The sequence below is a fragment of the Rhinolophus ferrumequinum genome, chromosome 9, assembly GCF_004115265.2.
Source record: "Rhinolophus ferrumequinum isolate MPI-CBG mRhiFer1 chromosome 9, mRhiFer1_v1.p, whole genome shotgun sequence".
In the NCBI taxonomy this organism is placed as follows: Eukaryota; Metazoa; Chordata; class Mammalia; order Chiroptera; family Rhinolophidae; genus Rhinolophus; species Rhinolophus ferrumequinum.
In genome coordinates, this window is record NC_046292.1 from 78,264,974 (window position 1) to 78,287,231 (window position 22,258).

Here is a 22,258-nt window from a genome sequence, read left to right on the forward strand (position 1 = left end):
TGAATACCGTGCTCCCACCTTTGTTCAGTGTGTGTTTATAACTTGGAAAGGAAAACATGCCTGGCCCTTGTGGATGATTTATTTGGGAAGCGAACAGGATGCCAGAGTAGCACTTCAATTCTTTTTTTCGTCCTCCCCAAAGCCACTCATGTAAATTCCTATACTTCAAGTATGCTCCTCAAGAATCCACAAGTCAAAATACCTTGATAATATTGGCCCACAAAAGCTGTTCCTGGCTCTGTCTTCAAGGAGGGGAAAATTTTTTAAATCCAGGTGTGGAAAATATCAATGATCAGGATACGAATCGGTCTTTTCTTTAAAAGTAATAGACAAAAATTATCCAGCCCTTCTCCACTAGGTGATCGGTGTGCCACTTCTGTGTGGCAGTGTTATCCTCAGTGGGTGGACATGGCAGACAGCCAAGTGGAACATTTCACAGCCCCGCCAACCTGTGGTGCACTAACCACTGCCGACCAGCAATCTGAGGAAGCCATGTAATGATGTGCAGGCACGTGCCTCTCTCACCCACCTTCCACTCCCCCTACCCCTTGGTTTCCTGCTCCCAGCCCTCACTTTCTTTCTCCCTGAGATTCCAGGCGCCTCTGTTTCTGTCCTCTACTTCTGTCAGCCACTCTGTGGAAGCAGGAGCTTTAGCATGGTGACCCGTGCTGATGTTTGGATGTGTGGGTGCCCCAGGGATGGTTGGTTGTTGATGACTGGCCAAGGCTGCCTTTTATGCTCTGGCTCAGAGCTCAGTAACAGGCTTATGACCACTAATACTACTTTGCATTTACATAGTGCCTTTCTTCTCAGGAACTCTTAGTGCTTTGCAAGAGTGATCTTATTGATCTTCCCAACAACCCAGCGAGGTATGAAAATGGCAAAGGTCCTAGCTCCCTCCTTTATGCAGAGAGTGGAGTCAGGTGGCTTATTCTGAGGCTGTGTTCCAGTTTTGCATCTCAGCTGGGATTTCATCCGAAGTTTCCCAGAATTGGCTTCAACTTTAGAGGGGGCAGGGGAGAGCCAGGGTTAAGGCAGGCCATGCCATGTGGCTGTGTCTCCTGGGGCAAGAACCAAAATATCAAATATCTTTTTTACAAAAAGGTACTGGAAAATGGTCTTCGGTGAATTATCGATTAGTCTGATTGATTATACACTTCCTTTGTTGCTTGCTGATGCACTTACCTTTTTCTTTCTCTTCTGTTCTATTCCCATGCTAGGTATTTCTCACTTCTCTGTGAAAGGAAGAAAGAACACGCCTGAGCCCAGGAGCCCTCCTGCTTCCTGTGGGACGTCTCCATGGTGAAGGAAGCCTGGGGTGCCCAGTGAACAGCGCACAGTGAATGTTGTAAGTGGACGAGAGCAGCCAGCATCTGCGGTGGCCTGCCTTGCAAGTTGTTGTGGGTCGTGGGATGTCACCGATCCAGGGTGATGAAGGGGTGTTCATGTTAGCTCTCGGTGATCATCCAATTAATTTATTTTCTTCAGGGGAGAGGTTCTGTTTTTATTTGCCGTGAACTTGCCTTTCTCTCAGCTTCTGTGGGGCACGGCTCATTATCTCCTTCTGGAACAAAAGAGTGGAATACAGTAATTCTTCCGTTGTAGGAATGCCCTTTTTCCTGGTACAGTTAACTAGTATCAAGTTTAGGGCAACCTCGAAATTCTTTCAGGTTGGTAGGTGGGGGGGAGAGAGGGCTGTCACATTCTCCAGGCTCAGGATTTGTAACCAGGATTGCCACCAGCACTTATTTTTATTTATGTGAAATTTTGGATTGGAATGAAATGTTTTTCTGGCTTTCAAAAATCTGAGGTATGCAAGTGCAGTTAGTTGTTTTGGGTACTTATTCAAAATGGGCTGATTTACTGGTTTTTACCAGGCTACTGGATTGGGACTTTGAGATTAGTAAAGTAATTCCTGCAGGTCAGCTGCTAGTCACCTTTCATGAGGAGTATTAGGACCAAGTAATTGAAAAGACTGTACATGATGGGCTTCAAAGACCTTATCCGTCACAAAATTTAGGGGTGTCACCAGCTCTGCTTTCTGGAGATTTTACCTCATTGCTAGGCTGTGTCACCAAAAAAAGTTTAGATGACTTTTGACCAGGAAAGAATACAGCTACAGGAAACCCAGGATGGCCTAGAAATGTGTTTCTTTCAAATGTTAGAAAATGAAGAGCCAGCTTCGACTAGGGTTTTTTTGGTTTGTGTGTGTATGTGTGTGTGTGTGTGTGTGTGTGTGTGTGTAACTTTATATATTAAGTTTTTAGCTTCTTAATAATTTACTCAGGAAAATTTTCCAGGTGTTTATTACCTATTTTTTTCTAGTTTCTTCAAAGATTTTGAAAAGCAAAATGCAGTCATGTGAGGGCATATATCAGGGAGTAAGAGCATTGACATTGAAAAGAAAAATTTCCACTGAATTTTTAAAATTTCATGGTTTTCTCAAAATTTAAATTAAAATATGCATATTTTCCATGTAAATGGGTTAAACAATTATATTAACATAAGCTTACAGATTCAAAATCTCCCAGTGCCTTATAGTCTATGGGTGATGGGAGATGCTGGTGTTTTGTTTCCATTTTGTAGATATGAGCACATTTGTTCTAGTGGCAAGTACACAGCTCCTGGAATCAATTGATCTGAATTGTATTCTGGGTCCTGTAGTCAAGGTCAAGCAAATTCGTGACCTTGGGCAGTCACTAACCCCCATGAAGTGTTATATTGTGAGCCTATAGATAGCTCCATGCTATTTGCTTATTGATCAGTTGACATCTTGGTTTGGGGTCCCCATAAGGGGCAGAGCATCGTGTCAGTCATTTTAATACTTAATAAAAAACATCTCTTACTATGAAAGTTTCTATCACTATTAAGGAATAATTTGGGGCACTGTCGGGTTTGGGTGCTACAGTAGCAGTGTGTTTTACTAGAAATTATGTTCCCAATCAGGTAGCTGTTAGAATGCACTTCGGTGATATGTTTTAAAGTATTTTTAGGAAACAAGCATCTTATGGAAAAAGTCTTTAGGTTTCAGGTTACATTTAAATGAGCAGTGCAGTTACTATAATCAAGATAGTTTTTGTTTTGAATCTTGTGGTTTCTGGGTTGTTTTTTTTTAAACCATTACTTTGAACTGCTCATGTGATACCATGTCAAGCTTAAACATTAAGTAAAGTTTTCAAAGAAGTTCTGAATGTAAACTTTAAGATACCACATGGCCAACTTAAAGTAACTTTAAAATCCTTCTATAAACGAAGTACGTTGAGAGAGAGGAAGAAAATACTGAACTGTATAAACTCCTTTCACGCTAAGGACTTTATCTTCCCAATTGCGTTTGCTTGGGTTGTGGCAGGGGTGTCCTAGTTTTCTTAGTAAAATTTGAAATTAGTAACTTTTTGTCATCTTGGTGCATTTTTACAACACTGGGTTTATATTTTCCCCTTACTTTGGTGTCCTGGGTACCCCAAGGCCTGTGCCATTGTGGTAGGGAAGGCAGACAATATTCAAAGAATGTGTGCTTGCTCGTAGATGAGGTATGATTGTGGGTATATAAATACTCGAGTAATAATCATAGCAGCCATTGGAATTAGTGGTGTCCATCCTCAGCAGTCCTTGCAGACTGCACCCCAAACTCATTACCTCTGCAGCACTCTTCTTCCTGTCCCCATTAAAGCATCTCTCTAATCTGCCACCATCTTTCTAGCAGATGGACTTTGTTCCTGAAAGTGTCTCAAGCAGGCTCTGAGATATGGTATCTTGTACAAGAAAAGTGTGGCAATGAAAACTGACAAGAGTCAGGAGACCTGGGTTTTCCACATGATGCTGCAGTTAACTGTTTAACCTTGGGCCCCCGGAAGTCTGAGGGGCCCATTTTATGATGAGTAACATGAGAAAGTTGAGTTAAATGAGCTCTTCTGGCTTCCACTGGCTAACGTTGCATAAAGCAGCAGTCTTTTATGAGGCAGATTGGACCATCATTTTACCCCGTTTGGCTTCTGAAAGTCAATGATTTGGCACAACTTTAATTTACAACTGTTTTTAAAATGTTGAGCCCAGTCTATGGTTAAAAAAAAAAAAGAAAAAAGAATTATGTCTGTCACCATCATGATACCCTTTCCCCAGGCACCATGTGACAGTTCAAAGGTATTCATTTGAGTGCTTTCTAAGAATGTAGCTTTCGTCTTTTATATTTAGGATATACACCCATTGTTCTTTTTGAAAATGAAATATGAGCCACTTTTGAAATTAACTTTTTAAAAACTGTCCACCTTCATACTCATATATTGTTTAGTATATAAGCAAGGAGGTAGTGAGCTACTAGGTTTCTTTCCTGAGCTTCTCTGCTTCCTTAAATAGGACCTATTGAGTTACCTTTTCAAAGTGGCCTTCCCTGACCTATAAAATAGCACTCACCCCATCCTACTGTATCCTCTAGCCTACTTTATTTTTCTTTTAAGCATCTTATGTATTACATATTTATTTATTAATCTCAACTAAACTGTAAGCTCCATGAAAATAGGGGTGATGATAATGATTATTATTATTATTTCCTGGTGAATCTACAACTCCTAAAATGCTACCTGGCCCATAGTGGACACGTGGTAAATATTTAAATATTTGTTGAGCGACTGTCTAAGGACAGAGTATGCCTGGGCTTCACATGTGTGGGCCTAAGCCATGAATAAAGGAATATAAACATGGTTCTGATGAGAATAGGGTAGGGGATGGCACAGAGGGACTAGTCTGTTTTCTTTAATCCTTAGAAGGCTACTTAGAAGTAGGTGCCAAATGTCTATGGTGTGTTTAAGTAATGTGGGAAAGGAAACAATTTGTTAAAAAAAAAAAAAAAAAGAAAAGAAAAGAAAAGAAAAAAGGCTTTATGGAACTATATTGAGTTTGGGGATTTTCTGATACATTTTTTTAAAAATTCTGCACTGTGTGTGTTTTCTCTGCTTTTCCATTTGAGTGGTTTGCTTCCTCAGTTATTTATTATGAGAGGCCTGCCCGGACATTCTGTGAAAGGTGGTGGTTTTGATGGTTTTGCCTCTTACAATCACACCATTTTATCACCTTTTATGTTTACATTTATTCCCAAAGTGGGAACCAGGCTTGACATGCGGAATCTACCTAGAATCTCACAATTTACTGAATAGCATCATTTTCATTTTCTTTCCTTTTGGATGACACACAATGGGGAGTGAAGAAATGGTATGCTGGTACAAATGAAGTCCATCTAATGTCTCTGTGGTGTGAAAGGGGAAATTCACAAAAGTCTTAGGGCGACATCATCCTCCTACATTGCTTTTGTGGATCGCAATGATAAAGGTTCTTGAATTTTGTGTGCATATCGACCCCCTTTTCAGAATAACTGCTCTGAGTTACATATTCTTAGGGAGCAATAGTAAGATTAAAATAAACACCTCTGTGTCTATTTGCACAGTATTATGCTGTCTTCATAAGCTTTGAAAAATGGGAACTGAATTTCTAGTGTCTAGAGTAAGAGAACTACACATACTCACTCTAATAAGATGGATTTGGGAATTCCCGCGTGTCTGTCAATTTGTACCTTTAGATTTGCCATCGGTGATAACAAATTCTCTAGCACTATCATTAGGGGAAAAAAAAAAAAACAGGTGGAGAAGGGGGTCAAGAGAGAAGGGGAGATTTTACTGTTAGATAAATGAAGGAAAACAGTCTCTCTGTATTTTCTTTCTTTTTTTTTTCGGCCCTTGCTTATCATGACACTGTAAATCGGCCTGCATATTGTAAGGGCTCTAAATGAGCGTATTCTATGCAAGGAGTCTGTAGCCTCATGTCCTCTAGGGTTTTCTGTTGTACCGATTTCTTTCTCTTTCCCAGACTTTTCCCCGTTGCTTCTTTTTGATCGCCACTAGTTCCTGGCATTGCCCCTTTGGTGGGGCCTTTGCGTGAGCTCCTACTTCTGAGAGTTAATGTCAGAACTACTTCCTGAGTCAGTTGGCAGTCTAGCACATTCCAGGCACACCCTTTCCCCTCAGCGTCATCTTCCCCAAATGCTCCGCCTCCTCCTTTCAGCATCGTGTAGAGGAGAAGGGAAAAAACACAGAGCACCCGGAAGTTGTGGAAGGAAAAATGTTCGTGTGTCTTCTATAATATCCATGTTCTGTGGGGGGAAAAAAGGCATCGGCAGCCTGTTCGGACTGCTTTCTAACTGAAGAGTGCTGAGGTAAAAAGTGTCTTCTGCTTAAGTTTAGAATTCACTAAATAAATAATATTTATTGAGACTGTTGTGTGTCAAGGTGTGCTCAAGTCTGTTAAGGATACAGGGATGAGTAATCTATATTTACTGTCATCTAAGAGCACTGTGGGAGGTTGTTTTTGGGACAAGAGTCAAGTGGTCCGAACCATATGGTGGGTAAGCTTCCTCAGGAATGGGTTTTCAGGGACGACTTCAAGGACCGCTGAGCGTCTCAATTAGTTCTTGATGCAGAGGGTAGATTTCAACCCAGTATGTGTGTGTGCTTTGACACGGCAAAGGAGGGAGAGAAGATAAAACTAGTCTTTTATTTAACTGCTTCTGCATCTGGGCAGATGAGAGCTCAGAGTCGAAACTTCTTTCCATCAGAAATGATGTCGTATGACCACCAAAAAAGACATAGAATGGGGATTTGTAGTACCTGGAAACCATTCTCCTTTAGGGTTATCATATATATATATATATATATATATATATATATATATATATACACATATATATATATATATATATATACACACATATATATATATATATATATATATATATATATATATATATTTTATCTGCAAAAGCTGAAGCAAGAACTCAGGCACGTAAAGAAATGACACCTCTCAACCCTAGTAAGTATAGTGTTTTCAACTTGAACTTCAGACAGAAACCATACCCAAAACTCAAAATGTATTTCTCAAGTAGTGTATCTTTGAAGTGCTCACTGTTCAAGAGTCAGTATGCCCTCGAGAAGGAAGGACAAGGGTGACTGGGTAGAGATGCTGCCTCGGAAGGACAGTATTAAAGCCACTGAAAATTCTTCCAGAGGGAGATCAAATAATTCCCACACTTTTGGGCACTGGCGAGGTTGGGCGGCTCCATCATCTTTGTTAAAATATTACTGACGTATGTATGTCATTTCTCACAAAGTAAATCATGCCATAGGATTTGAATTATTTTCATTATTCCTCTAAAAGATTGTTGTCTCTTTTACAGAAGAGTGAGGCACAGATAGGAACTAAATAACATTATTTTGTCATAAAGCCAAAACAAAATCTGTTGGCTCTTACCGGCAAATAAATTGTTCCTTGGGACTAATGTAAAAATACAATTAGAAAGATAATTTCATGCTTTTAATTTCCCAAATTTTTCATTTTTATAAAATAATCATTTTTATAAAATAATCAGTCTTTAATACCGGAAAATCATTTAACCACTCCCTCAGTATACATTCATATTACATTTCAAGTGGGAGCTATGTAATGAATCCTGCTAGGTGGAATCTTAGACTGAAAGAATTAATCCATCTCGTACATGTCTTGAAGATTATGTTAACCTTTTGCAGACACCTGAATAATTATGTTCCAGAAAAAGTAATTTTCCACAAGTGTACAGTGCTTTTTAAGTGAGATAGTAAAATAGGCTGTTTGCAGCCTGTGTTGCAGGAAGTTAGTGTTTCATTCATTTCTTTCTACTTGTGGGTACATTCTGAAGCAACTTTCTTAAGTAAAATCCCCCCAAATGTCAATATTAATGGGATACAAATGGCAATCTCCTTTAGAATCTTTTATTTTCAAACCTCACGCAAGTTCTTGTCATGCTCTTTGGACTCTTCCCCTCTTCTTCCACCTTTAAATCCCACTTCTTTCCCAATCCCTTTATCACAGCACGCCTTATGACATCTTCCTTCCTGCTTTGAATGTCTGGCACTGGGATGGGACATGTCCACAGTGCCAGACCCCTGTATGGGACTGGGCTTCATTATCTCTTTCATTCTGCACATAAGCCCTCTTTAGGGACATGGGGACAATGTGCTCTGCATATCTAGAAATGAAAACATAATCGCTAAAATAGTTTTCTAAAATTTCCATTAGGTTGCTCCTCATTTCATTTTGCTTTTTTTCTTCCCAATCCCTTGTAGCTCTCATAGAACTGAAAAATTGTAACTTCTCCAGGGCTAGAATCCAAGATGTTGACAGGCAGTCTTAATGCCTGGGGCTCCTACGAGTTGCTCCCCATTATCAGCATTGTAAAACTTACCCTGCAGAACAAAGAGAACTGGGCACAGAGATTGTTCCCTTCTTCTACCATGGCAAGCCCTAGTTTTCCAGGCCTCTTTGCCTTTTTCTTCTTTGTTCTCCAAGAAAAAGGGGTATGAGATTAGGATGCTATTGTTCCAAAAGGAGACAGTTATTGCCTGTACAAGCAGTTTTTTCCCTTCACTTTGGCAACCTGAGTTGCTCTACCTGTTTCTGGCTCTCCGGCCTCTGCTTACGAACAACCTCCCTCCCCCCACACTCAGAAGACTAATCAATTAAATACACAAATATCAGCTGGTTCCTGCATATCTACCAGCTGACATAATTCCGAATAGAGCCAATCAGCCTTTATCTTAAGCGAGTTTCTTGCCCCTTCTCTGTCACCAGCACATCAAGCACAAGTGTAGATTAAAGGATAGTATGAGAAGGTGAGAGCTACCCACTGGATAATGTTAGTCTGTCACTCCCCTTTAGTGGAGCAGATTAGCTGCCAGTCAGTATCTTGTTGCTGTCATTGGGGTTCCCAGCTCTGCTGGCGATCTGTTTCTGTGTCCCAGCAATGATGCCAGTTGTCCTAGCAACCTACTGGCTGACACGTCCCTAAAGGCAAGCAAGGGAATGGCAGTGGTGAGGGTGGCCTCCAGAGGGTCAGCAGAGAGTTGGCATTCACCTTTCTCAAAGAGGATTTTCCATTTCCTTCATCTGGGCAGACCTCCAGGAAGAGGATGTCAGTATCATGGGAGTGTCACTTACTAAGGATCGTGGACCACATGGTCTTTCTGCTACCGATAGCATCCAATGGAGAATAACAAACTGATTAATGGATAGTCCAGGCATAACCTGGGGTCTGCCAGGCCAAGATGTTAGGCGATCGCAGAACATCAGATGGTATCAGCTTTTCTTGTGAATTGAGTTAATGTTCCAGTTGTTTATCAGCCCTGGCATTCAGAGTTGGGGACATGGGTAGATGTTTGGGAGGAATCGGAGGTCAAGAGAGGGAAACACCACAACAGTTGGTCTTGGCTCCTTTGCCTGTTGTCTGGTCTGGCTGGAAAGCAGTCCAGTGTAACTAGAGCTTTCTTATTGGGCTCCAGTAATTTATCCATGTACCCAGCATGAAAAGGGACACTCTTCTTTTTAATTACTCTCCTCCTCCCTTTATGTCAAATTGAATTGGCACTAAATGACTTTTCTCCCCTTTTCTGGTTTGGATCCAAAAAAACATTAGAAGTCCTGAGGATTCTGTCTTCAAGTCCCTAACTTGGCTGGCCTTACCTAGATAAAGTTTAAAATCAGGCAGTTGATTGACATTGGATGTCTTGGGGACTTTATTCCATAGCCACTTTGTTGTAAAAGCCCCTAGCCAGTGACTTTGGCTGACATTTTCTTCTAGGAGTGTTTCTGTTTGTGTTGGCATGGTGACGTCAGGATGTTTTTCACAAAGAAAGAACTAGAGGTGGATCTACCTGCAAACCTCATTGGGAGATGAGGAGCGAGGGAATCCGATGAATGGCATGTCCCCAGAACATCTGAAATCCACAAATGGCATAAAATAGTATCAATACCTTAAGTTGCACCACTAAAAGCATTTTTGTACTCTCAGAGATCTAGTACTATTTGCTTCACCGAATGTCCATACTTAGCTGAGATAACTGCATCTTCATGATGAAAAAGCCAGTTAGGGTGTATCTGAACATTTCTAGCACACTTTACATACTCCGCAAATATCAATTCCCTCTTCCATACCTGTAATAAGAATAGATATTTAAGATCTGGGACTGGAATTAAGAGAAGTGATATTTGAACAAGGTAGGTGTTTATACTTTCAGAAAACTTTCTGTTTTCAAGATAGATTTCTCAACAGATAACAATTGAAAAGTCAGTTTCGTTGGACAGGTGTGTGGTGTGCCCAACGGGTCATTGTTTTAAGTTGCTGAAATGGTTTAAATTGTAAAAGACACCGTGTGTTCCTAGAACAATAAACGTCTGTTAGTTGCATTTTGACATTGTAGAGAAGTAGAGTTTTTTTTTAAGATCATTATGTAACTTAATTCAATAGGTACTGGTAAATATTCCTTATCGTGCACAGACAATGAAGACAATTCTCCCATGTCGATGTGAATAATAAATATAACTAATGTGAATGTGTTAAAGTTGGAAAACTAAAATCCTTTCAAAGTTTGGGCCGGCCTGGTGGCTCAGGCGGTTGGAGCTCCGTGCTCCTCACTCCGAAGGCTGCCAGTTCGATTCCCACATGTGCCAGGGGGCTCTCAACCACAAGGTTGCCAGCTCGACTCCCGCAAGGGATGGTGGGCTGCGCCCCCTGCAACTAGCAGCGGCAACTGGACCTGGAGCTGAGCTGCACCCTCCACAACTAAGATTGAAAAGACAACAACTTGACTTGGAAAACAGTCCTGAAAGTACACACTGTTCCCCAATAAAGTCCTGTTCCCTTTCCCCAATAAAATCTTAAAAAAAAAAAAAATGCCCCTATGAGGGTAGGAAATAAAATCCTTTCAAAGTTTGATAGTTCCTGTTTGGAAAGAAATTTGGTAAAGCAGAAGAGACGTGTTAGATCTCATGAACTTCATGCTTCATACTTTACACAACATATCTAGATATACAGTAATTGGAAACGCACCTAGAACAGAAAGAACCTGTTATCTCTCCCTCTCAAATTTGTTGTTTTCCGTCACAAAGGTAGGTGTGAATCTAAATATTGATAACTGAGGAGAAGATGGAGACATTTGGGCCTGGCCCAGGAGCAGTAGCAATAGGCTAAGTAAGAACGAATGCCTGGCGTCTCTGTTTACTCCTGCTTCAGACCACTGGCAAGCTACTTTCTGTCTCGGTGTCGCTATTTCTTTGTCTTCCAAAGGAAGATAGTCATCACTTCCACTTAATAGCATCAGATTTTAAGATATTAGCCCTAGTAGGAGGCTTTGGAATCACATCTGGGTTCAAACCCCAGCCCTGCCACTCGTTAGCTGTGTGTCCTCGGGGAAATTGCCCAACTTTTTCTGAGTTTTATTTATTTTATCTGTGAATTAGGTCTGATCATACCTACCCTGCAGGATTGCTGAGAGAATGAAATGAGATGTGTGTTTTAGCCCAGTGATTTCTCCCTAGTAGCTGTGGTGGCTATAATGCTGTTGGGATAATAAATTTCACAAAACAAAATTTATCATGATGTGTCGCTAAAATCAACAGATGAACAATTGCAACTTGCTAGTCTCTTTGTAGAGACATTTCCTCCATAATATGAATTGTCATTAACTGTCAGTGTCATTGCATTGACAGTGAATTCAGTATGTATTGTTAAAGCCTTCTGCTTCCTTCACATATAGTAGAGTAATTATGATGGTGAAGGTGACAACCTTTGTCAGAATTATCCATGTGAATATACTGAAGGCCCTGGAATTTTAGGTGAATTTTTCAGTATTAGTGAAACTGAAAGGCCCAGTGAGTGGAAGATATGATAGTCTCGTCTATAAAAGAATAGGGAGATTCCCAAAGACTATTGATATGAGTGGAACTCTAAAAAAGAAAATCATTAAAATATATTTTGATGTAGTTAATATGTCCAGGTGGTAATAGATGAAAAAGAACTAGTCTAATTCTTTGAAATTAAGGATAGAAAAAGCTAGAAGATAGATATATACATTCTGTATTTTCATTCAGCAAGTATTTACTGAGTGTGTGCTGTACATAAGGCATCCACAACAGCTAAAGGAGCTTTCAGTCACTGGAGAGATGAGAAAACAGTCAACTCCTTTATACTGTGCCCGGTGTTCTTTTAGTGGAACCCACTGGATGCAAAGCAGTGTAGCCTTTTCTGGGGTCAGGGAAGCGTTCATCCTGAGACTGGGAGATATTAACCCAGGAAACAAAGTGAGTGTATCAGTTGGCATATACTGTGTAACAAGCCACCCCAACAAACGTATTATTTCTTGTGGTTCTGTGGGTTAGCTGGGCTTTTCTAGCTTGGCCAGCATGGCTGGGACTGATTGGTCTAAGATGGCCTCACTCACATGTCTAGGTGTTGTAAGGCTGGTTGGCCTGAGGGAGAGGGGAGCTTCAGTGGGACAGCTTGTCCCTGCTCCACATGGTCTCTCATCCTCCAGTAGGCCAGTCTGAACTCCTTCATTTTGTGATCTCAAGGTAGCTATCCCAAGGGCAGCAAGATAGGACAAAGCAACATACACCAGTGCTTTTCTACCTCTCCTCACAAGGTGTTTGCTAATTTCCCTTTGGCCAAATAAGCAAGTCACAGGTTCAAGGGATGAGGGAAATGCCAGCTTTAGTCACATGGTGGACAACATGTGCCCAGCTCAGAGGTAAGAGAGAACATGGCATGTTGGAAGACCAAAAGTAGTCCAAAGTGGCCAGAGGAGAGCAGGTAAGAAGTGTCAGGGAAGGGCCAGATCATGAAGTATCTATTCAGTCAGCTCTGCTGAGGAGTTTGGAGTTTATCTTGAAGACAGGAGAAGAGTCGTTGACAGAGCTTAAGCAGGATGTTGACATGATCAATAAGATATGTAGAAGCATGGTTAGATGGCAAAATCCTAAAAGCATGTGTTAGCCTAGACAATTCAGGGACAGTTCCTAAGAGACGTCCCAGGAACAGCTAGGAGAAGACAGAAGTGCTATAGCCGAGAGGCGGTTCCCAGTGGACATGTGCTTCTTAAACAGTGTGACCAGAAAAGTCGGTGGAGACCCTCAAGGTCTGTCAGGAGGTACAGAGGCTCAGGTCACAAGCACTATCCATATGGAATCTTCCAGAAGAACTTGGAACACATTAGGGAGGTGGATCTTGCCAGCAGCTTGCATCGCGTCACTCCTTGTCAGGATCCTGCCAGATTCCTGTGTCCTGGGGGTTCTAAATAAATACCAACTGATGCACTGATTGAAAGACAGTCTCTGAAAGTGTCTTCTCCTGGTAGGTCATGTGATAGTATTGTCCCAGCTGAAGACTCTGCTTTCCAACAGGATTCTCTCTGACCTCAAAATAAGCAGTGTGTTCTAGGGGCCCTTGGGTTCCCTAAAAAATCTGTTTCTACCCTTGCATGAGACCGGTGCTCACCCATTAATTGCAAGAACTGACCTTTTAACTGTGCTATTAAGTATAACTCTTTTAAAATACTAAAATAGAAATGACTGTTTCATTTCACTAAATTCAAGTCACCCACCGAGAGTGAGAACTTGTGGTTTTCACTGGTACGTTTGGGAGCCAGTTTGTTGTCATTGAAACTGCACGATATCGGGTGGGAGTAGCAGGGTACTTTTCAGGCTTCAGTGGTATAACTCAGATGTTGAAAGTGCTATCTTTTATAGATTTTAAAAAATGGGGGAGGGAACACCTAAATGCACATTAAGTAGATAAATAGTTTGCTATGTTTTTTTTCTAATTTTTCAGTAAAAAAAAATACTGAAGCATGTAGACGGGGTGTTGCAGGCTGGTGGGGATGGCCTCTGGTTTCTGCTCTCTTTGCCTTGAGGGACGCCTTCCCTCACCATATAATTGTGAGTAAGTGGAAATTGAGGAGATAGAGAAAGACAAAAAGGAAAACTAAAACCCCAGAACATACTCCTCTCGGGGCGGGCAAGCCACTGTTGTAACTCAGTAACTATATTTTCTCCACTTAAAGAGTTTTCACAGCCTTTAATAAGTCACTCCTTGTGAGATGGACACTTGGCCATATTAGCATTTCACTTTCTGCTCACTGATAGGGGTGCTTTGTCAGCATTCAATTCAATTGGGGTACCACTCTGCATGTCTGGGGCTGGTGGCTTAGCTCCCGCGTGTACCAGGTGTTATCACCTGGCATTGTCACCTGAAGGGCATACATTTTCAAAGACAGGAGAGGGTTTGAGAAATCCCGGTGCTGGGTCCGAGGCTAAAGGCATTTGTTTGCTGCGGAGAAATAGCAAGAATTTTAGACATTTTTATCAGTTTTAGTTAAACAATTATGTGAAGGACTGATAAAGAAATGTGTGATAGGGGACCTCATAATTTAAAGTGCCCAAATTTGGTGAGCTTCATAATCATGTGAAATGGAAATGAAAACATGGCATGTTTTAGAATTCCTGATTCTGCTTATTTGCTTTAATAGTGATCATTGCATAAACATTGACTCATTGCATTCGATACTGAAAGGAAGATATGGTTTGCTGTGCTCAGTCTGGTCTGGCTTCCAGCTCAGGGTCTAAAACCAGTACCAGATAAAGGAGAGAGCTCAGCAGCCTAGGTAACTGAGGAATCAACTGCCGTATTTTTTTGTACCAACGCATGACCTTACGTGAAGTTTTGCATGAAATATTAATCAAAATAATTTATTTCTTTATAAGTACTTATTCAACCTATTCTAGAATATATAGAGTATAGAGGGGAAAAATAGAATCTTCTTATTTTTAGAAGTGGAGTGAAGATGCAGGTGTATGTATTCTGCCACCTGTGTATTATTTCACTGGGTTTTGTCAGCTTATTTTCTTACCCACCTGTGTTTTCTATGGTACCTTAAGCAATGGAACCACTCTAATGCACAAGGGGCATGGGTACACAATTAAAGCCAACATCATAATCAAAACCACCTCCAGGTACTTGCTTTTTAAAGAAATTGTAATAGTACAGTGTAGTCTGGACAAGTGGAACTTTTATTGAAACTACTCTTGATTGTCTCCTTGATTAATATACCGGGGCAGTCATTGTAATCTAAGGTCTGACAGATGGCGTGGCAACTGATGAAGTCATGCCCGTCAGCATTCTAAGTATCTTATAAAGAAAGATAGGCCGTCCCAAGTCAGGATATTGTTGCTCTCCCACCTTTTTTTTTTTTATGTAAACTCTCCTGATACAACTATAGAGTCTCTCTCTCTCTCTGACACAGACACAGACACAGACACACACACACACACACACACACACTCCCCAAGGCTCCCTGTGTTGCTCTACTGAAAGCAGCGCAAGGACAGAGGGCGTGGCAGTTTTGTGTTCAGCTGGCTTTCCAGTCTTATTCTATGGAAAGGGCATAAAGTCATAGCTGTGGGCTATGATTCTCACTTATCTTGACATTAAACCCCTCTGATCCAATCCGTCTTATCTATTACAGATCTGCATTCTTCAAACCTAACCTACGCATTGTAGCAAACCCAGAAATGCGGAGCTGCAAGGCATATATATTTATTACATCTCAATCTTAAACTTACTGGCCATATTTCGGTTTGTGAAACTGAAAACTCGAAGTAGTTCCCAGGATGCCATAGTTGAACATTGTTTAGCAGCAGCCATGTTTATCTTCTGAGACAACTCTTTTCAAGTTTCATGTGGTAGATTTGTTTTCTATTGCTGGGAGTCTTTCACATAGAAGGAAGAGTGCAGGGGTGAGGAAGCAGAGCAAAGCTTGTATGAAAATTTGTGGCAAAAGGTCATCTGTGGAATGGGGAAAATTTCCAAGTAGGCACAATTTGATTTCAGCATGTTCCTTCGGCATCTTGTCTCCCTCTTCTCCCGTTTGGATCTAATCTTTCCCCTCTCCCAATGCCTCAAATCAGTTCATGTACCTTGGTTGACCTGTGGAGAAACAGTCTGATAAAGACACAGTAAGCTGAGAGAGATTTTGGCCAGGATAATTGCATTGTACAAGGGCTTGGAGACCCAAGGGTTGAATTTTTTTAATAGTGTAATTTTAGCTGATCCTGTGGGGGGAGATCTTTTGGGTGTCAGTTTTTCAAACATTAGAAACCAAGCAGCTGCCCACCTGATCAATGCATGCTACTCATCCTGCATTCTATCTGATAACTTTCCATATAAAACAACTATTAACTTAATCCTAATAATCTAATTAACTTTGCATATAAACTTCAATATTATGGTATGCTTTACCAACTTTCTTTTTTTTCCAATTTTTAAACATGTGATAAAATACACAGAAAATAATATTTATCAGCTTTACCACTTTTAAGTTCAGTGTACAGTATGAAGTTCACTGTACTCAACTGTTCAACTGTACGCAAGTACAGTTCAGTGCTACTAGGTGCATTCACATTGTTGTGAAACCGTCACCGCCATCTATCATCAGAATGCTTTTCATCTTGCCAACTGGAACTCTGTACCCACCAAACTCCGCACCCGCCCCCCAATCTCCCAGCCCCTGGCAAGTACCATTCTACCTCTATCTCTGAATGTGACTACTCTAGGGGCCTCATATAAGTGGAAACACACAGGATTTGCCTTTTAATGACTGGTTCCTTTCATTTAGCATATCCTCAGGGCTCATCCATGTTGTAGTATGTGTCAGAATTTCTTTCCTTTGTAAAGCTGAATGCTATTCCATTGTATGGACATACCACATTTTGTTGATCCATTCATCCATCGATGGACACTTGGGTTGCTTCCACTTCTTTGCCACTGTGAGTAATGCTGTAGTAAACATGTGTGTGCAAATACCTGTGCAAGACCCTTCACCAACTTTCTTTTACGTCCTTGCTAGATACAATTCCTTGAGGAAGACATGCACCTCCCGTCTTTGAGCCTCTTTTGTGATAGAACTAGGTCGACTTCCTGCGCAGTAGTGTTATTTGAAGTATCTTCTCTGCCAGCCTAATACCTGAAATGCACTAATAGGAGTTCAGTCTTCAGATATTGAGCAAAACTTTTCCCTTGTTTTCTATTAAAATGCACATGATCCAGCGACAGAGCCACAGAAAAGATATTAGCACCTTGGTGAGAATTCATTTAATCAGATCCTGTCTTAGAAGTTTTCTCTGCCCCCCTCCCTAGTTCTTCACAGTTTGCTCCCTGTTACATCTGTTCCCTATACATAGCTTTGCATTACTCCTGTAAGTATCACACCATATTAAAATTACTTATTTATCTGTTGCTTCTTCTGACAGAATAGAAGCTTTGTAAGGACAGGACCCTTGTATAACTTCTGTTAATTTTTCAGGCCCTAGTAAAATATCACACAGACAATTCTAAACGAACCATTCATTCATTGATTCATTCATTCATTGGGCATTTAAAGAGTGCCCACTCTGTGTTTGCAAGTGAATCTTAAAATTCTGCCTTTCTAGAAGTTTTGGGTGGCCATTGAACAACACTGTCCACTGAACAGTTTTGGAAGATTTTAAAAACTTTCAAATCTACCTTCCTGTATTTGAGATGTAGCGACTTGGTCCAGATGAAAGGATCAGCCTCTCAAATAGTTTTCTACACAAATCTACCCATTTTTTTTCTAGCTACTGTTCAGCAGAAGCATCAGTCTAAGCAAGTTTACATCTTTGTAGTCAAAAGCAAGACAATGCGATGGCCCTCTAGGTCTCTTGTGCCTTCTAGAAGTGACTTCTATGTTAGAAGTACTGTACTATTTTCCCCTCTTGCAGGTGAGGAACAAGTCACTGTACTTTGTCAGCAGCACTGAGAACTCCTGGTTGCTCTAAATCCAAGTGTTTCCAATACCAGGCATGTAAATTTTGTAAATGCATGCATTCCTTTCGCACATTAGCAGGTCCCCTTAGAATGGGGACTGAGGTTTGACTCCTTTGGTTGCCATGCTCTGCGTTGCTTTGTGCTTGTGTAGCTGGTGTATACTAGCAACTCAGAGCCCAGGGATAACATACCCTCGCTTACTGGTGTCAGTGACTGTTCATTAATTCCACAGCGACTCCCTTGGAAACAGAAGTTACTTAGATAATTTGATGGCACTCCCACCTTTATAAGGTATTGGTTATTATTTTGAAAATAAATGTATCAGTCTTAAACTACATTGTCACCCTCGATTCTAGCCTCAGAGTTTTAGATGTCTAGCCTCAGATAGCTGTTGCTATCAAGGCTAATAGGAGACAAATTATTATGATGATTTATATTGCGTTGCTACTGTTATTCTGTGATTATCGCTAAAATTCCCTATTTGGGAGAGAGTTAAAATACTTAGTGGTCACTTCATTAAAACAGAAATTAAATGTCGTTAGCAAGAGCATATCCTTCTTTTATAAGAAACACGAAACACATGAATAAATGGAGTCTTCAAATATGGTTAGTCTTTTAGGCAATAAATAATTCCGCTTCTTCCCCTATCTAACTTTTGGACAGGGTTGTTAGCAGGTAAGAAAGTTTAAAGGCAACTGTTGTAAGTTTCCCTTTCTGGCTTTCTCACACTCCTACTTTAATGCAATAGAAATGAAAGTTACAAGAAAGATAATAGTGATATTCCTAAATAGTCAACTACAGTCAATAGCTATAGGGAATTTATACCCATAGAAAAGGAGAATTCCAAACAGATGGCTTTGATTCAAGGTACTTTCTGTAACCGATTTCAAGCCGAAATTGTTAGTTTAGGAAAGATGTAGATATAATCTGCCTTTAAAAACACTGCTGCTGGGATGCCTGTTTCTCTCTACCAACCCTCCCCACCCCAAGGACCACCACCACCACTCCCTCCTCTGTATGTAAAGAAATAGTTTTCATGGATAAGAATAAATATTAAAATCCGACATTGGTGACTGGAGTATGCATCTCTCGGGTTGTAGAGTAACTGTGATTCATGCTAATTCCTGGTCACGCTGCTACATTATCTTTATACATAATTTGCATCATGGGTGTTTCTGCCTATGTTGTACATTTTAGTGTTATTTTTAGCTAGGCTTTTTTTTTTTTTTTTTTTGAGCAATAACATTTTTTAAAACAGACGAATCATGAAACCTCCAGTCAGGGAAACAAGTGCTGGGAATATGTGGGGCCTGTCTCCTCTCTTCCCAAGGCCTTCTCCCTCGCTGTTCTTGCTGCTTCTGCCATTATTATTATCGTTATGATTAGTAGTAGTATTTTACGTATGCATGTATGTGTGTGTGTAATTTTACTTCTTTGGAATTTCCATGTTTTGTTCCCCGTATGCATTAGGACGTGGCTGTTGAACTAATTTATGTAATAAGAGGCTGCGTCCCACCGATCTGAAGCAAGCATCGGCTTTTGTGTGAGGCACTGGCTATTCTACCCTGAACAAGGAGAACATTATTAGAAACTTGAAGTATGAGATGAAAAGAGTGTTAACTCATCCGTTAAAAAAAAAAAAAAGTCAGCCTTTTACAAGTAATCTCTGCATCGGCTTGCAGAGGAGTGAGGAAAACACAGAGTAGGAATATCCAAAGCTTGCTGGGTTGTTGCCCATAGGTGTTCACCACTGAGTGTGCATTTGAATGTATTTTCTTCCAGAATATTTTCTCTGCCCACATATATAAATAAATACGTGTAGCTTTACAAAAATTGAATTGTAATTGATATACTTTTCTGAACCCTCTTTTCTCACTTTGCAATGTGCTCTGAACGTCTTTCCTTGTTAATCAATACAGAGCTTTAAAATATTTTTATGGCTACAGAGTTTTGCAGTACTTGGATGTAACAGTGAAAATTCTCTGACTTCACCAATTGTTTGTGCCTGCGCGCTCTTCCCTCTCTTTTTCTCTTTTCTTCTGTTATCCACGGCAGACCGCTTCCTCTGCTCCTAACTCTGGTCAGATGAAAAACTTGAACATGAAGAAATCTAGGAATCCTACTAGATAGAGAGTTACATTCTTGGGTTCCCTGTTCACTGTCAGGACTTTTGAGAAATTATTACTCTTGCATTTTGGCTTCCTTAACTCAGCTTACTGTGTCTTTTCCTAGAAATTGGACTTTCTCATCGATCCCCACTGTCTTCTGTTTACCTTCTCTCAGAGCTGATGACTCATCACCACACCTGTCGGGAGTCGTCTGGCATGTTTCTAGCATGCCCTGGACCTAGCAGAGACTTACTTGTCCATCATTTTGATTCCATAATGTCCCTTTCCAGTTGTCTGGAGTGACCCCACTCACCTTTCAGATTGCATTTTAAACTCCCAATCACAGTTCAACAGCTCTGGTATTTACCTCCAGGTATATACCAACTTGTGATCTTGGTCCTACATTCAAGCACAGTACTCTGCTGACCCATCTTTCCAGTGCGTTTTTCTACCTCTAAACCTTGCTGTGCCAGCACCCATCATCTCCATCTGAGACACTGTGTCCTCCCAGGTCTTGACTCATAAACCAGTCACCTCTAGTCTCCCAAACCCTGGCTGGGAGTCGTCTGATTAATTCCACTTGACTCTAGCCGATATCTGGAAAGACATCTGGAGGGAAACCTGAAACAGTTGACAGTGCAGTTTTGTTTTGTTTTTTAGTTAACAGACTTTAATTTTTTAGAGCAGTTTTAGGTCTACAGAAAAATTGATTGGAAAGTACAAAAAGTACCCCCCTCTCCTGCTTACCCCCCCAAACACAGTGTTCCCTGTTATTGATATCTTGCCTTAGAGTGGTACGTTTGTTATAATTGATGAACTAATATTGATAGTCTATTATTAACTGAAGTCCGTAGTTTACAGTAGGGCTCATTCTTTCTGGTATCCATTCTGACAAATGTATAATATGTCTTCACTATGACAGTATTTTCACCGCCTTAAAATTCCCCTACGCTCCGTCTATTTGTCCATCCCCTGAACCCCTGATCTTTTTATTATCAGCCTAGTTTTGCCATTTCCAGAATGTCATATCGTTGGACTTATACATATGACTATCCTCCAAAGTGCCTGCACCATTTTGCGTTCCCACCAGCAATGAATGAGAGTTCCTGTTGCTCCACATCCTCTCCAGCATTTGGTGTTGTCAGTGTTCTGGATTTTGGCTATCCTGATAGGTGTGCAGTGGTATCTCATTGTTGTTTTAATTTGAAATTCCCTAATGACATAGGATTTGAAGCATCTTTTCATATGCTTATTTGCCATCTGTAGCTCTTTAGTGAGGTATCTGGTCAGGTCTTTTGCCCATGTTTTAATTGGATTGTTTGTTTACTAATAGTGCAGTTTTCCTACAGCTCTATTGTTGGTGTAATTTCTTTTTTAAATCAAGTTGGCTCTTACTGCACTATTACTGTTAGATTGTATACTACTTGAAGGGATGCTCTCCTTCCTTAGTAAATGCATCTGCCTCCCAGAACATTCTCCACACCATACAGGCCCAATAAACGTCATCTTCCCTACCCAGTGCCTAGCACATATTTTCCTGACCTCAAGTCTGATTTTCAGAACGTTAAGACCATTTTATATGTCCTCTGCCACTCCCTCCGATGGCCGTGTGTGTTCATTCCAACATAGCAGTGATGTTCATTGACTTCTGAGTCTGCCTGAATGTGAGTTTGTCTATCTTTTTGTGTATCCAGGCTGCTTATTTGTTATAATATCAAAGACAAGAGTCAAAAATATAAGAGTATAGTTTGCATAACATAGATTCCAGCGTTTAGGTCCATTTCTGAATCTGAACTGGTGTTAAATTTAAGAAATTCCTTGGTTTCTTTGCATTAATGCCTGTTTTACTCTCTGCTATAATGATTTAATAGTATATTTTTAAAACGTTGTTTCTGACATCTGTTTAGTTTTACCTGCTGACTACAAACGTTGTTTTAACTTTTTATTACTGACCTGTTGAAAACACTAAGTCTACGGCAATAAGAGAGATAGAAAGTATAAGCCCCTATGTATATAGTACTAGGAATTGTATGCTCTATATATGCAATAATAATTAACATGGGAGGAAGTCAATAAAAATCAGTGAAATTTCTGAATCATTGACTACAGGTAACACAGAGCTTCCCAATCCAGTGTATTACAAATGGACTACAGGTATGTCAGGTAGTGATCACCTCAGCCCTTGGGCAGCCTTGGGCTACAGAGCCCCTGGGAGAGAGCTTGAACATTTATGCTAGTATGCTGCTGCCCAGATATTACTTTCTATTAAGTTATGGGAGGAAGAGAGAAAGAGAGACAGAGAGAGAGGAGGAAGACAGAGGAGACAGCCCCCAGCACACACTGACATAATAGGGAATGGAGAAAACGATAATTTAGAATTTAAAAGAAGGCAGTCCATTGTCAGCTCACTGATAGCAGAGATTTTGTCTCTTCTCTATCCTCACACCTCAAAGGTGCTTGG

At 40.6% G+C, this 22,258-nt stretch overlaps 1 protein-coding gene across 8 annotated transcripts in view; it reads left to right on the top strand.

Annotated features, from left to right (window-relative positions):
• Nucleotides 1-22,258, top strand: part of ATXN1 (ataxin 1) — a 384,739-nt gene that overhangs the window by 231,545 nt on the left and 130,936 nt on the right. For all 8 annotated transcript variants that reach the window (XM_033113563.1, XM_033113566.1, XM_033113562.1 and 5 more), the window contains one exon: nt 1,221-1,348. The gene's annotated coding sequence lies outside the window, so the exon portion shown is untranslated. The remainder of the gene's footprint in view (nt 1-1,220; nt 1,349-22,258) is intronic.